This window comes from Leopardus geoffroyi, chromosome C3 (assembly GCF_018350155.1).
Source record: "Leopardus geoffroyi isolate Oge1 chromosome C3, O.geoffroyi_Oge1_pat1.0, whole genome shotgun sequence".
Taxonomy (NCBI): Eukaryota; Metazoa; Chordata; class Mammalia; order Carnivora; family Felidae; genus Leopardus; species Leopardus geoffroyi.
This window is the reverse complement of record NC_059338.1, coordinates 71372337-71386276: the sequence shown is the minus strand read 5'-3', so window position 1 is coordinate 71386276 and position 13940 is coordinate 71372337. Positions and strand designations below refer to the sequence as shown.

The window sequence follows — 13940 nt, the reverse complement described above, 5'->3', positions numbered from 1 at the left end:
TATCTTTTAAAGATCAGATTTAAAAACCATTTTATTAAGTCTACAGTTTACCAAACTTTTCTAGTTTGTGCTTTTTTTTTTTTTTTTGAGGAGGAGGAGGAGGAGGAGCTTGCTTTATTGGGGGGGAGCACCGCACGTGGCCAACACGTGAAGGCAGCCCAGTAGGCACCCTACACATCAGCTCAGAAAGGGACACGGGAAGTTCTGCTAAGAAAGATTGACTGGAACGTGGGTTCCTCCAGGCGGCTTCCCAGCCTCATCCTTCTGAGGAGTCAGGACGCTCCTGGCTGTTTCCTTGAAGGCAAATGTGGTCACTACAGGTAGAGCCCCTCGGGGGCCTTTTTTTTTTCCTGATTCTCTTTTTAAAATTTTTTTTAATGTTTATTTCTGAGAGAGAGATAGAGCACGAGCATGGGAGGGGCAAAGAGAGAGGCAGACACAGAATCTGAAACAGGCTCCAGGCTCTGAGCTGTCAGCCCAGAGCCCGACGCGTGGGGCTCGAACTCACAAACCATGAGATCATGACCTGAGCTGAAGTTGGACGCTTAACCGACTGAGCCACCTGGGCGCCCCGGCCTTCTTGTTTTTTATAAAGAGCATTTTCTTTAGCCTTTTGAAGTCTTCCATTTGTTACTTTCATTCTGCATTCTCTCTAGGCCATCAGACCACCCTCCGTACAGATTGCCTTGATGTCAACCCTGGAGAGGTCATCTTTAGCCATGATCAAGTCGTCCAGGGTCACATCATCGGCCGGCGTCCTCCTGCTCATGTGGATCTGAAAGATGCACTTCATAGTCTTTTCATGAGGCGAGGGGAACTCAGTTTTCCTGTCAGTGCGGCCTGGTCTGATAAGTGCTGGATCCAAAGTTTTTATTTGCTCTGTGGCCATGATCACTCATGTGACCCCTTGAATCAAATGCACCCAATTGGTTCAACAGTTCCAACATTGTTCATTGAATTTCTCTTTCGCCACCGGAATTTTGAGTCCTGTCTTTTTGTTCCAATGGCGTCAATTTCATCAATAAACACGATGGATGATGCGTGTTGTTCTGCGACTCAAAACAATTCCCGAACGAGTTTGGGCCCATCACCCAGGTACTTCTGAATAAGTTCAGGGCCAACCACTCTGAGGAAAGTGGCTGAGGTTTGGTTTGCTACTGCTTTGGCCGGTAAGGTTTTACCTGTGCCGGGTGGTCCATAGAGAATGACCCCCTTTGGGGGCTTTATACCCATCCCTCCATAATATTCAGGATGAGTGAGAGGAAGCTCCACAGATTCCTTAATTTCCTGAGTTTGGTTGTCCAACCTCCCAGTGTCAGCACAGGTTTCCTGGGGGGCCTTTGCTACCTTCATCACTGTGACCAAGGGATCTGTGTCATCGATGACCTGTACCTTGTGGTTGAGCAGGACTGAGCAGCCTGGTTCCAGGAGGTCCTTGTCTACAAAGGAAAGAATACTGACGCAGTGTTCTGAGCCCGCAGATGTGGACACGATGGCACGATTGCCCTTGATGATCTCTTCCAATGTTCCTACTGACATTGGGGTCCCCCTCAGATCGTCCACCTTTGATCTTTTCTCCTCTTGCTTTTCTTCTAAAGGCTTCGTTTGTTCCTGATCTCTAATGAACTCGTTCTCCCTGAGAAGAGAGTCTTTCATTCTCTCTCTAACCTCGGTAGTTTTAAGCAGCACTGAGTGTGATGTGTCACCGGTGGCAGCTTGCTGGCAGCATCTGGTCCCTTCTTTTTCCCCACTCTAGTTGGCACAGGAGGTCTGTATTTCTTTTTCTTGTCCCTGTCATCCTTCTTGCCACCTCCAGGGCCATGACCACCACTCTGACTGACCTATCTTGCTTTGGCCACTCGAACCTCCACTATGGAAAATGCATCTCTTGTTTATGTTTCTTGAGTTCTGTCTAGGTTTTGAAAAATCTATTTTCCAATTGTTCTTGTTAGTGTGTGGAAATACATTTGATTTTGCTATGCTGACCTTGCATCCTGGAACCCAGGTGGATTCACGTACTGGTTCCTTAATGATTTTCTAGATTCTCTGGCATTTCTTATGCAGATAATCAAAGAATTTTCCTTCCTCCTTTATAATTTTTTTTAATTATTTATTTTTTTTTTTTCAACGTTTATTTTTATTTTTGGGACAGAGAGAGACAGAGCATGAACGGGGGAGGGGCAGAGAGAGAGGGAGACACAGAATCGGAAAAGGCTCCAGGCTCTGAACCATCAGCCCAGAGCCTGACGCGGGGCTCGAACTCACGGACCGCGAGATCGTGACCTGGCTGAAGTCGGATGCTTAACCGACTGCGCCACCCAGGCGCCCAAAAAAAAATTTTTTTTAACGTTTATTTATTTTTGAGACAGAGACAGAGCATGAACGGGGGAGGGGCAGAGAGAGAGGGAGACACAGAATCGGAAGCAGGCTCCAGGCTCTGAGCCATCAGCCCAGAGCCCGACGCGGGGCTCAAACTCACAGACCGCGAGATCGTGACCTGAGCTGCAGTCAGACGCTTAACCGACTGAGCCACCCAGGGACCCCCCTCCTTTATAATTTTTATAGACCTTATCCCCCCTGCTTTATTTCGCTGACTACAGCGTCTTGTACGATTTGTGTTAGAAGTGATGAGAAGACATCCTTGTTTTGTCTTGTCTTGATATCAGGATAAGGTTGCTTTCCAAGAGTGGTGAAGCATCCTACCCACATCTGTTTTCTGAAGTCGTTTGCATAGTAATTTATTTTTTCCTTAAATGTGTGATAGGTTTCACCAGTGAAACCCTGGGGATTTCTTTCTGAGAAAATTAGAAATTCAATTTTTTTTTTTTTTTTTTTGAGAGAGAGTGCATGAGCAGGGGAGAGGGGCAGAGGGAGAGAGAATTAGTTACATTTTAAATGATTTCCCTCCTTCCTGGTATTGGTGATTGGTATCTTCTACTTTTTGACCAATGTGGCTAGATATTTACCAATGTTATTGCTGCTTTCAAAGAAACAGCTTTTGTTTTCCTTGATTTTTCTCTATCGTTTGTCCGTTTTCTGTGTCATCGAAATAGAATCGTTAATTGGTTTCCTTCCGCTTTGAACTAATTTCCCCTTTTCTAGCTTATGGAAGTGGAAGCTTACATCATTCATTGTAGATCGTTCTTCTTTTCTCACGTAAACACTGAGAGCAGTTTTCCTCTAAATACCGTACCAGCGGCACTCTGTAAATTTTGATATGTTGTTTTCGTCGTCATTCCTAGTTTCCTATTTCTCTTGGGAGTTTTTCTTTGACTATGACTTACGTAGAAGTCTGTTTAATTTCCAAATATTTGGGGCATTTTCCAGTTATTTTTATTACTGATTTCTAGTTTAATTCCGTTGTCTAATCAGACAACATGTTCCATGTATTAACTCTTTTCGATTTAATACTTGTGTTACAGCCCAGATGGTGGCTTATCTTGCTGAGTGCCCCACGTGCCCCTGTGACACACTTGCATCCTGCTGGTGTCAGGTGTTAGGATTCTGTGCACGTCAGGTCTGATAGGCTTGTTCATGTGTTCTGTATCTTTCCTGATTTTCTTTCTACTTTTCTGTCACTGAGAGAGGTATGTTGGACTCACCAATTATAATTGCAGATTTGTCTTTCTCCTTTGATGTTGTCAAATTTTATGTATTTTGCACCTCTCGTTTCAGTTACATAAACATTTAGATTTGCTGAGTTTTTAAAAAATTTTTAAATCTTTATTTTAGAGAGAGAGAGAGAGAGAGAGAGAGAGAGAGAAAGACAGAGTGTGAACGGGGGAGGGGCAAGGGGAGAGGGAGACACAGAATCTGAAGCAGGCTCCAGGCTCTGAGCTGTCAGCACAGAGCCCGATGTAGGGCGCAAATTCAAGAACTGTGAGATCATGACCTGAGCCGAAGTCGGCCGCTTAACTGACTGAGCCACCCACGCGCTCTGATTTGCTGGTTTTTTGATGACCCTTTTGTCATTTAAAAGTATCCATCTTTGGGGCACCTGGGTGGCTCAGTCGGTTAAGCGGCCGACTTCGGCTCAGGTCATGATCTCGCGGTCGGTGAGTTCGAGCCCCGCGTCGGGCTCTGTGCTGACAGCTCAGAGCCTGGAGCCTGTTTCCGATTCTGTGTCTCCCTCTCTCTCTCTGACCCTCCCCCGTTCATGCCCTGTCTCAAAAATAAATAAACGTTAAAAAAAATTTTTTTTTAAATAAAAAATAAAAATAAAAGTATCTATCTTTGGTGTTTTTTAAAGACCCAAAATTTGATGCTAATGCAGCTGTTATAGGCTTATGATTAGTGCTTCTAGGATATAGTTGTACTTTTTTCTTTTAATCTATGTATGTCAGTGTATTTAAAGTGTATTTCTTGGAGGGACGCCTGAGTGGCTCAGTTGGTTAAGTGTCCAATGCTTGGTTTTGGCTCAGGTTATGATCTCATGGTTTGTGACTTTGATCCCTGCATTGGGTTCTGCACTGACAGTACAGAGCCTGCTTGGGTTTCTCTCTCTCTGTCTGCCCCTCCCACATGTGCGCGCGCGCTCTCTCTCTCTCTCTCTCTTTCAATAAAGTGATAAACATTTTTTAAAAATAAAGTGTATGAAAAATTTTTTTAATGTTTATTTATTTTTGAGACAGAGACAGAGCATGAGTGAGGGAGGGGAAGAGAGAGAGGGAGACACAGAATCCGAGGCAGGCTCCAGGCTCCTAGCTGTCAGCACAGAGCCCAACACGGGTCTCGAACTCACAGACCATGAGGTCATGCCCTGAGCCGAAGTCAGACACTCTACCAGCTGAGCCCCCAGGCGCCCCGGGCTTGCATTATTTCTGATGAAAATGTTGCAGTCCTTCTGCCTTTGTTCTTTTCATAATGTCTTTTTTGCCTCTAAGTGCTTTTAAGTTTTTATCAACGAGGGGCGCCTGGGTGGTTCGGGTGGTTAACTGTCTGACTTTGGCTCAGGTCATGATCTCATGGTTCGTGGGTTCAAGCCCTGGGTCGGGCTCTGCGCTGACTGTGCCTTGCCTGCTTGGGATTCCCTCTCTCTCCCTGTCACTCTGCCCTTCCCCAGCTTGTGCTTCTTTCTCAGAATAAATAAAAAAGGAAAAAAAAAAGGTTTCATCAGTGGCTTTCAGCCATCTTGGTTATGATGTGCCTTGCTGTGTTTTTGTTATTATCCAGATTGGAGTTTATTGGTTTCGAATTTGTTGGCTTTGGATTTATTATCGTCAAATTTGGAATGTTTTCCGTTACAGGCTCCGTGTGGTGGTGGGTGGGGTTGGGTGGTACAGCAACTTAGTCTTTCCTGCACTGGGGGGTGGTGGTGGTGGGCACGTGCCATGGACCAAGTTGTTGGGAAGTGGCAGAAGGGGGGAGCTGAGCACATGTAGTCCTAGGTGGGGAAAGAGGGGGTTGGGGCTAGAGTCTACGGACCCCAGGGTATACAGGGACTTTGATCAGGACTTGGGCTAAGAGGTCTCCCACTGCGCTGGACCGCTGGAATCCAGTCATTCCTTATGCCACTGTCCCCGCACCAAGGGAAGGAGCCAACGGCATGTGCCTGAGCGTGTGCCCTCCTGGGTAGGGTCTCCCGTCTGTGAACCGGGTCTGCTGTGCTTTCTGTGTGGGGTCTGTACCCTCTCCCAGCTCTTCCTGGGGTGGCTCTAGCCCTCTAGGTCAGCCCTCTGGGGGTCCCCCACTCCCACTTGGTGGGCTAGGTCTCCCCAGCTGCCTGACATTTGGCAAGTACCGGGATAACGGCAGCTGTGTCCCGTGCAGAGGGAACGAGGTAGAGACCTCAGGAGAAATAAGATTGGCCCTGGCTATGGTTCAGCATCACCTGGGGGGTTTTAACAGCCCCTGGGGTGGCCCTACTGGAGCCCAGGCTGATGTAATTAGCTCAGGCACCCTCCACAGTCACGTTTTTAATCTACTTTTTGCGATAACGATAGATTCATGCTCGTGTGTAAGACGTAATACAGAGTTTCCGTGTTCTGTTTACCCCAATGGCAATGGCAGCATCTTGAAGACCACAGTGCAACAGTACAGCCAGGAGATTGACATGGACATCTTCAAGATCCAGAAGATTTGCTTTCCAGGAAGAACTCACTATTTTATATCCGTACTCACTTCCTTTCTGCCTTCAACCCCTCCTTCTCAGCTAGCAACCATTAAGGTTTTCTGTGTCTATGATTTTGTCATTGCAACAATGTTATATAAATGGAACCATACAGTATTATGGACTTGACCTGTTGGGGCCAGGTTACCTCCAGCTTCCATGGGTATAAAATCTGGTGTAGGTAGTAGCATAAACAGACATTTATTGGAGTAGAGCAAAGCCCAGAAATAAACTCTTCTATATATAGTCAGATGATTTTTACCATGGGTGCCAAGAACATTCCGTGGGGAAAGGACAGTCTTTTCAACAAATGGTGCTGGGAGTACTGGACATCCACATGCCAAAGAAGGGACATTGGGCCCTTATCTAACACTATGTAAAAGTTAACTGCGGGTGGGGGCAAAAGCAACGGCTGGCTCGGAGCAGTAGCCTCGCAGTGGCCGTCGAGGGGTCCTCCAGACAGTGTTGCCCCCGCCCCAGTCTCCAGCATGGGAAGTATCTTTGCAAACCTCTTCGAGGGCCTTTTTGGCAAGGAGAGAGACGTGCATTCTCATGGTGGGCTTGGACGCTGCAGGGAAGACCACCATCCTGTACAAACTGAAGCTGGGTGAGACGGGGGCCACCATTCCCATCACAGGCTTCCACGTGGAGACCGTGCAGTACGAGAATATCAGCTTCACCGTGCGCGACGTGGGCGGCCAGGACAAGATCAGCCCCTGTGGCGACACTTCTTCCGGAACACACGAGGCCTCATCCTCCTGGTGGACAGCAAGGTCAGAGAGGGCATGAAGGAGGCCCGTGAGGAGCTCGTGACGATGCTGGCGGGGACGAGCTCAGGGATGCCGTCCGACTGGTGTTCGCCAGCAAGCAGATGTGTGCGCCCGTGCGCCCCGGCCATGCGGGGTGGGAGGCAGGGAGGGGTGGTCCCCGTGGACCGCTGACCGGAGGTCGCCGGGCCTCGCCCACCAGGACCTCCCTGAGGCCATGAAGGCGGCCGAGTCTATGGACAAGCTGGGCCTGCACTCGCTGCGCCACAGGAACCGGTACGTTCGGGCCACCTGTGCCACCAGCGGGGACAGGCTCTATGAGGGACTGGACTGGCTATCCAATCAGCTCCAGAACCAGAAGGCAGCCCCCCCCCCGCCCCCACCTCCGTCCACATGTGCTTTCACTCCCTCAGCCTGCAAGGGTCAGGTTTGCCAACGAAACAACGACCTCTACTTTTTTCTCTCTTATTTTGATAAACACTGAAGAAGCTGGAGCCGTTCAACTTTATCTTGGGGAAATCCTCAGAACTGGTTTATTTGGTGTCGTGGAACCTCTTACTGCTTTCAAGACACGATTGGTAATCAACTGTTTTGTATACTTATTTCCAGTTTTCATTTCAACAAACAAGCACTGTAATTATAGCTACTAAAGCCTCTTAACTAGTAAAATAAATAATAAAAATAAACATCAAAATTAATTGCAAATGAATCAAAGACCTAAACTTAAGAGCTAAAGCCATAAAACTCCTGGAAGACATAGGGGAGAAGCTTGACGACACTGAATCTGGTGATGATGTCTTGGATACGACACCAAAAAGCACAGGCAACAAAAACAAAAATAGATATATGGTACTTCATCAAAAATAAAAACTTGTGCATCAAAGGGCACTATCAACAAATAAAAAGGCAACCGAATGGGAGAAAAATATTTGCACATCACATATCTAAGAAAAGATTAATACCCAGAATATATAAGGAACTCCTAAAAACAGCAACAACAAAAAAGAATTTGAAAATGGGCAAAGGACTTCAATAAACATCTCTCCAAAGAAGATATTTGTGGGGCTTTTTTTAAAGTGTATTTATTTATTTTGAGAAAGCGTGAGTGCCAGCAGAGGAGGGGCAGAGAAAGGGAGAGAAGAAAATCCCTAGCGGGCTCTGCGCCGTCAGCACCAGAAGCCAATATGGGGCTCAAACTCAAGAAGCCGTGAGATCTTACCGCTTCTCAACCTTTTGGCCAAGATCAAGTGAAGAAGCCGTGAGATCTTGACCTGAGCTGAAATCAAGAGTTGGACACTTACCCAAATGAGCCACCCAAGAGCCCCTCAAAGAAGATACTTGAACGGCCAATAATCACACGAGAAGACATTTGATATCCTTAATCACTATGTGAACGAACATCAAAATCACAATGAGATGCTACCTCACACCCACTGGGATGGCTAGTGTGAAAAATAAGTAACAAGGCTGGCGAGGATATGGAGAAACCGGAACCCTCGCGCACTGCTGGGGGGAATATAAAGGTGCGGCCCCTTTGGAAAACAGTATGGCTGGTCCTCAAAAATGTTTAAATAGAATTACCATTCGACCCAGCAGTCCCACCTCTGCGTACATAAGGAAGCGAAAGGAGGGACGTGCAGAGATGCCTGCACACCCAAGTCCACAGCACCGTTATTCACCACAGCCGAACGGTGGAAGCCATCCAGCTGTCCTCAAGGGATGAGTGGATAAACAAAAGGTGGCTTATCCATACAATGGAATACTACTCAATCTTAACAAAATTCCGGGCACAGGCTGCAACATGAGAGGGGAGGACTTCTGCCAGGTGAAATAAGCCAGTCACGCAGAGCCCAATATTGTACGATTCTACTTAATGTGAGGCATTTACCCATTAAGACCAGAGGGCGAATAATGGTTGCCAGGGACTGAGTGGGGGGTAGTGGCTGTTTTATGGATACAGAGTTCCTCTCTTGCGAGATCCGGAGTTTGGAGCTTAAATGCAAAACACTGTGACGTACCTAATACTAGCGCACTGTGCAGTCAAAACTAGTTAAGACGGTCAATTCTAAGTTACGTGTGTTTCAGTTAAAAATAAGAAGGCATAGGGGCGCCTGGGTGGCGCAGTCGGTTAAGCGTCCGACTTCAGCCAGGTCACGATCTCGCGGTCCGTGAGTTCGAGCCCCGCGTTGGGCTCTGGGCGATGGCTCAGAGCCTAGAGCCTGTTTCCAATTCTGTGTCTCCCTCTCTGCCCCTCCCCCGTTCATGCTCTCTCTCTGTCCCAAAAATAAATAAACGTTGAAAAAAAAAATTTTTAAAAAAAAAAAAATAAGAAGGCATAACTGGCCGGGCGGGTTGGGAGCGCGCACCGGAGGGCGCGGTGGGCGGCGGAGCGGGCGTCCAGATGGCCCCAAGGGAGGCGGCCACCTGCCCACCACGAGGGTCCCGGAGGGACTGCGGGCTCTGGAGACGGGCCCCGGGCTCCAGTGGGTGACTGATGGACACTGCAGGACCCAGGGGGAAGGACGCGGCCTGAGCGGCTGGACATGGGCGGGGGGCGCCGGGTACTGAAAGCTTCGAGAAGCGGCGCCATGGCTGTATTAGTCGCGGGTCCACGCACCGCCACGCACACCTGGCGAAGGGGCCGCAGACGCCGGAGCGCCAGCCACTGTAGAGACGCGGCGGAGGGCTGCGGCGGGGAGCGAGGCTGGAAGGTGGAGGGGCTCCGCCGGGGGGTGGGGACAGCTGGGGGACGGGGAGGGGGCCCGGGGGACGGTCGCGGCGGCCGACTGAGCGGCCACCTCGCCCCCCTGGCCGCCCGCACGCACCACCGAGACGTGCTTCCGGGCGGGGCGGGAGCGCCGCTTCCGGCGGCGGGAGGAGCACTTCCGCTGGGGAAGTGGGCGGTGGCCTCGGCGGGGCGGGGCGCTCCTCGGGCGCGGACAGAGGGCGTGCCCGAACGGCTCCGCCGGGACCGCGACTGTCGCGCCAAGGGCGCAGTGTCCCAAGTCCCCGGCTCTCCACGCCCAGCTCTCTGCTCCTCCCCGGCGGCCCCACCGGGAAGGTGGCTGTCCCCAGGTGGGAGCCCTTTCCTCCCGCCCGCGCTCCGCCACCGCAGACGCCTAGTGTCCTCGCGGCTGGCGCGCCCCGTTCCCGCCCTCGGGATCGGCGGCCGGCGCCTCACTGTCTTCCCCACCCGACCAGCTGCCCTCAGAGTTGTCCACCCCGAGGGACCTTTCCAAAATGGAACTTCTCTCGGTGCTCTCCGGGGCTCCTCCCTCTCCGCGCTCCTCGCCAGGCCGCGGCCTGGACGGCTGCGGTGCGGGGGGCCTTGGCTGCGGTTCCGGCCGTCGTTCGTGCGGTGCATCCCCTTCCCCTCTGTTTTCAGCTCACGGGGTCTCACCGGTGGTGGCGCGCCCTGGGCGCCCTGTTGGTGGGGCTGCGCTCAGTACTTGGCGGGGATGGTCATTAAGCCCCGGGGGAGCTCAGTGTCTCCTCTAAGCTCTTGGGGACGCGGGCTTGATGCTCTGTGTCGGGCGTTTAGAGACCGTCGTGGGTCTTTTAGTGAAACCTTCAAATATTTTGCTCATTTTAAGCTTTCTTTTTATTTCTGTTACTCATTTGTAGGATTTCTAGTTCTGGATAGGAGCCTTTTCTAAGATACGTGTATTGAGACTTCTCCGGCTGCGACTTGCTTTTTCATTGAAATGACTTTTGATAGGCAGAAAATTAAAAAATTTCTTTGTTTATTTATTTTTGAGAGAGAGTGCGAACAGGGGACGGGCAGAGAGAGGGAGACACAGAATCCGAAGCAGGCTCCAGGCTCTGAGCTGTCAGCACAGAGTCGGACGTGGGGCTCAGACTCACAGACCACAAGATCATGGCCTGAGCTGAAGTTGGAGGCTTAATCGATTGAGCCACCCAGGCACCCCAAATGTTGTGTTTTTAAGGGAACTTGTTGGCATACTTTTACTCCTCGTGGCTCTTTATGATACTGTTAATGTCTGTACGATCTATAGTGAGATCTCTTCCTTTCATCCCTGATGGGTAACTAGGCATTTTCCTCCAGGTGGTTTGTCTTTTCTCAGGGCATCTTTGGGACTGGCCTCTCCTGCATCTTGGGGCTCTGTCCTTTACTTGGCAAAGACACAGGTGCGCACGGCAGCAGGAAACTCGGTGACTCCGAGGAGGATGGCTCTCAACAGAGCTGGGGGCAGAGGCTGGCACTGAGCAGACCCTGGCTGTACAGTTTAGGGGAGGCTGTGGCTGAGTCCCAAATCCAGTGAGCAACAGACAAGTTCTAGAGGAAGAATAGTGAAGAGTGACAGGCTGCCCCACCCCTGCTTTGGGAGAAGGCAGTGACGGGTCCCTGTCTGTGGGAAGGTGCGTGAGAACATTCACATGTGCAGGGCGCAGGGTTCGGGCTGTCCTGGTCCTGTCTCCGTGTGAGGACAGGGCATCCCATCTGGTGCCCACGCCGGCCACGCGTCCCCATCCGTGTCATAGAACCCCGTGCTGACGGTGCCGTCGTGCCATTCAACCTCCCCAACTGAATTCACTCATGGGCACCGCGTCGTGCCTTCACTCGTCTACAGTCACACTGTGTGCGCTTTGGGAACGTTTGTTCCCAGTGTTATGTGGCCAGACGCTGGCAGGTGGTCAGAGAGGCCTGTGTGGGCAGGCTCCTGGGTGGCTCAGGCGGGTAAACCTCCAAGTCTTGATCTCAGTTCGTGAGTTCAAACCCCACATTGGGCTCCATGCTGGGTGTGGAGCCTACCTAAAAAAAAAAAAAAAATCCGTATTAGGGACGCATTTGTATGTTGACCTATTTGTGGGTGAAATGACAAGGTGTCGGGGATTTGATTTAAAATTCTAATAAAAAGAAGACAGACAAAACCATATTGGCAGAATGAGCTGTTGAAACTAGTTGTGTCTGAAAAGTTTCTTCTTTTTTTCTTATTTTACCAGATGTTTATATTTTCAGGTCATTAGTATGTACTGAAGATGATTGAAAACAGCCGTTAAGTCCTTAAGTGACAGTGCTGGGCCATTCGGCTTGGTCAGCGGCCTGAACACAGCACCACAGACTGGGTGCTGTAAGCCACACGTTTGTTTCTCGCGGCTCTGGAGGCTGGGAGTCTGAGAGCGAGGCGTCGGCCCGGTCGGGTGCGGGGGAGGCCCCCTTCCTGGCGTGCAGACAGCCACCTCCCCGCTGTGGGCTCAGGGGGTGGGGGGAGCTCTAGTGTCTGATCTTATAAGGGCACTTAGCCTGTTGGGGGGGCACTTAGCCTGTTGGGGGGGCCCCACCCTCATGACCTCGTCTAATCTAATCACCCCCAAAGCCCCACCTCCAAGTACCATCCCATTGGGGTTAGGGCTTCAGTGTAGGAATTTGGTGGTGGGGGGGGGGGCAACTCATTCCATATCAGAATCTTCCCTGGGTCAGTCCTGGCCCACAGACCAGCTGGGGAAGGCCTTGCTTCTGCAGGACAGGCGCAGCATGGCTACTGAAGCATAGGGCCTGGGTCCTGAGGCCCCCAGAATGAATGGAAATCCGCCCAGCGGAGTGCGTGGGTGTCTCTTATTCATAGAATCCAAACGTTTGTAGCAGCGTTTGTGTTTCTTTTCCAGTTCAGCGCAGTCGGGCAGGGGAGTGCCTGGTTTCTTGCCCCCGACCTGTGGAGCTGTGAGGGCCTTCACGGGACATCCAAGTGCAGGTTCCACCGGCCCGTTCCCCATCTTTGGGCAGTAATCGCTAAGGCAGGCGTGCTACGGACTTGAGCCGTATTCTGCAGAAACCGGCTGGCTGTGTGTCGGGGTCACCGGTTTCTGGTTTTTGGTCTTTCACTTCATGATGCGATGGTGTGGAATTAAGTATGAACAATGCAGAATTATGCGATTAGCTACATTCCTTCTGATGACAGCTATGGACCGATCCCAGTGGGCCACCTTGGTGCTTCGTGGCAGTGGGACGGTGGGAGCGTCAGGCTCCCAGTGGCCCCTCACTCACCTGTGCCGGCTGCCGAGGCCGCAGCTGTGGGGCGAGTCCCAGTCTGTCGTCTGTGCTCCGCTTTGGGGCTGTGGCTGGAGAGGCCCTTGAGGGAGCAGTAACGGGCACGTTGGGGGCTCAGGAGGCTGGTGCTCCTGTGCATATCCGCGCGTGACTTCCTGAGCAAACCACCCTTCAGCACAGCTTGGGGAGGGAACCGCGGCGGTGAAGCAACAGAAAAGCACCGTGAGGTCTGCATGTCAACATCCCGTCACCGGAACCGCTAACGGTAAAGGGGCGCAAGTCCAGACGGACACAGGAGTGCTTAAACTGAACAAATTTGGGGGGCACCTGGGGGGCTCAGTCAGTTGAGCGTCCGGCTCTGGATTTCAGCTCGGGTCATGATCTCGCAGTTTGTGGGATCGCGCCCCTCCTGGGGCTGTGCGCTGACAGTGCGGAGCCTGCTTCGGATTCTCTCTCTCCCTCTCTGCCTCTCCGTCTCAAAATAAACATTTATAGTAAAGCGAACAAATGTTTCTCTTCTTTTTCCTGAAGCCTCCCCCACTCTTCACTTGTTTTCCCGTGGAACCCTGTGTTCCAGGACCTTGGCATTGATACTTGGTAGGGAGACCCCACCACGGACCCAGCACCGGTCACGACCACCTTGAAGACAGGACGGAGGCAGCTGGCGGGGCCTACCAGAGGCCCGTGGAAATGTGTAAGACCCCTCAGCCACCTACGCCGGGCAGGTGTGAGGGTTCGAAGGCATCGGCCTGTTGCAGCAAAGTCACAAAACTGTCATTCCTCTTTGTCCCCAAAGTCTGTTGTTCGGGTTGTATTTCGGCTCCGGAGCACAGAGGTCGGTTTTCGATGATCACCACGTCCAGAGTGACGGGGTTCTGGAGGCAGGTGGCCCGTAAGGTGAGCCTGGCCAGCAACATGCCCCTCCCCCACCACACTGCCCCTTCTGCCTGTGCTCGTCTAGGGCAGAGGACACGAGTCCACTCGGGCAGGATAGGTGTGCCACTGGGGGCTGGCGGGTGAGCCATGGCCTTCCCTCTCCGTGGGGGCCACATTC

General features: G+C 51.3%; 2 pseudogenes; one reads left to right on the top strand and one right to left on the bottom strand.

The window, feature by feature from the left end:
* Positions 1–207: 207 nt before the first annotated feature.
* Positions 208–3132, bottom strand: LOC123586600 (annotated as a pseudogene).
* Positions 3133–5400: 2268 nt separating this feature from the next.
* LOC123586433 lies at positions 5401–7545 on the top strand (annotated as a pseudogene).
* The last annotated feature ends 6395 nt before the right edge of the window (positions 7546–13940 follow it).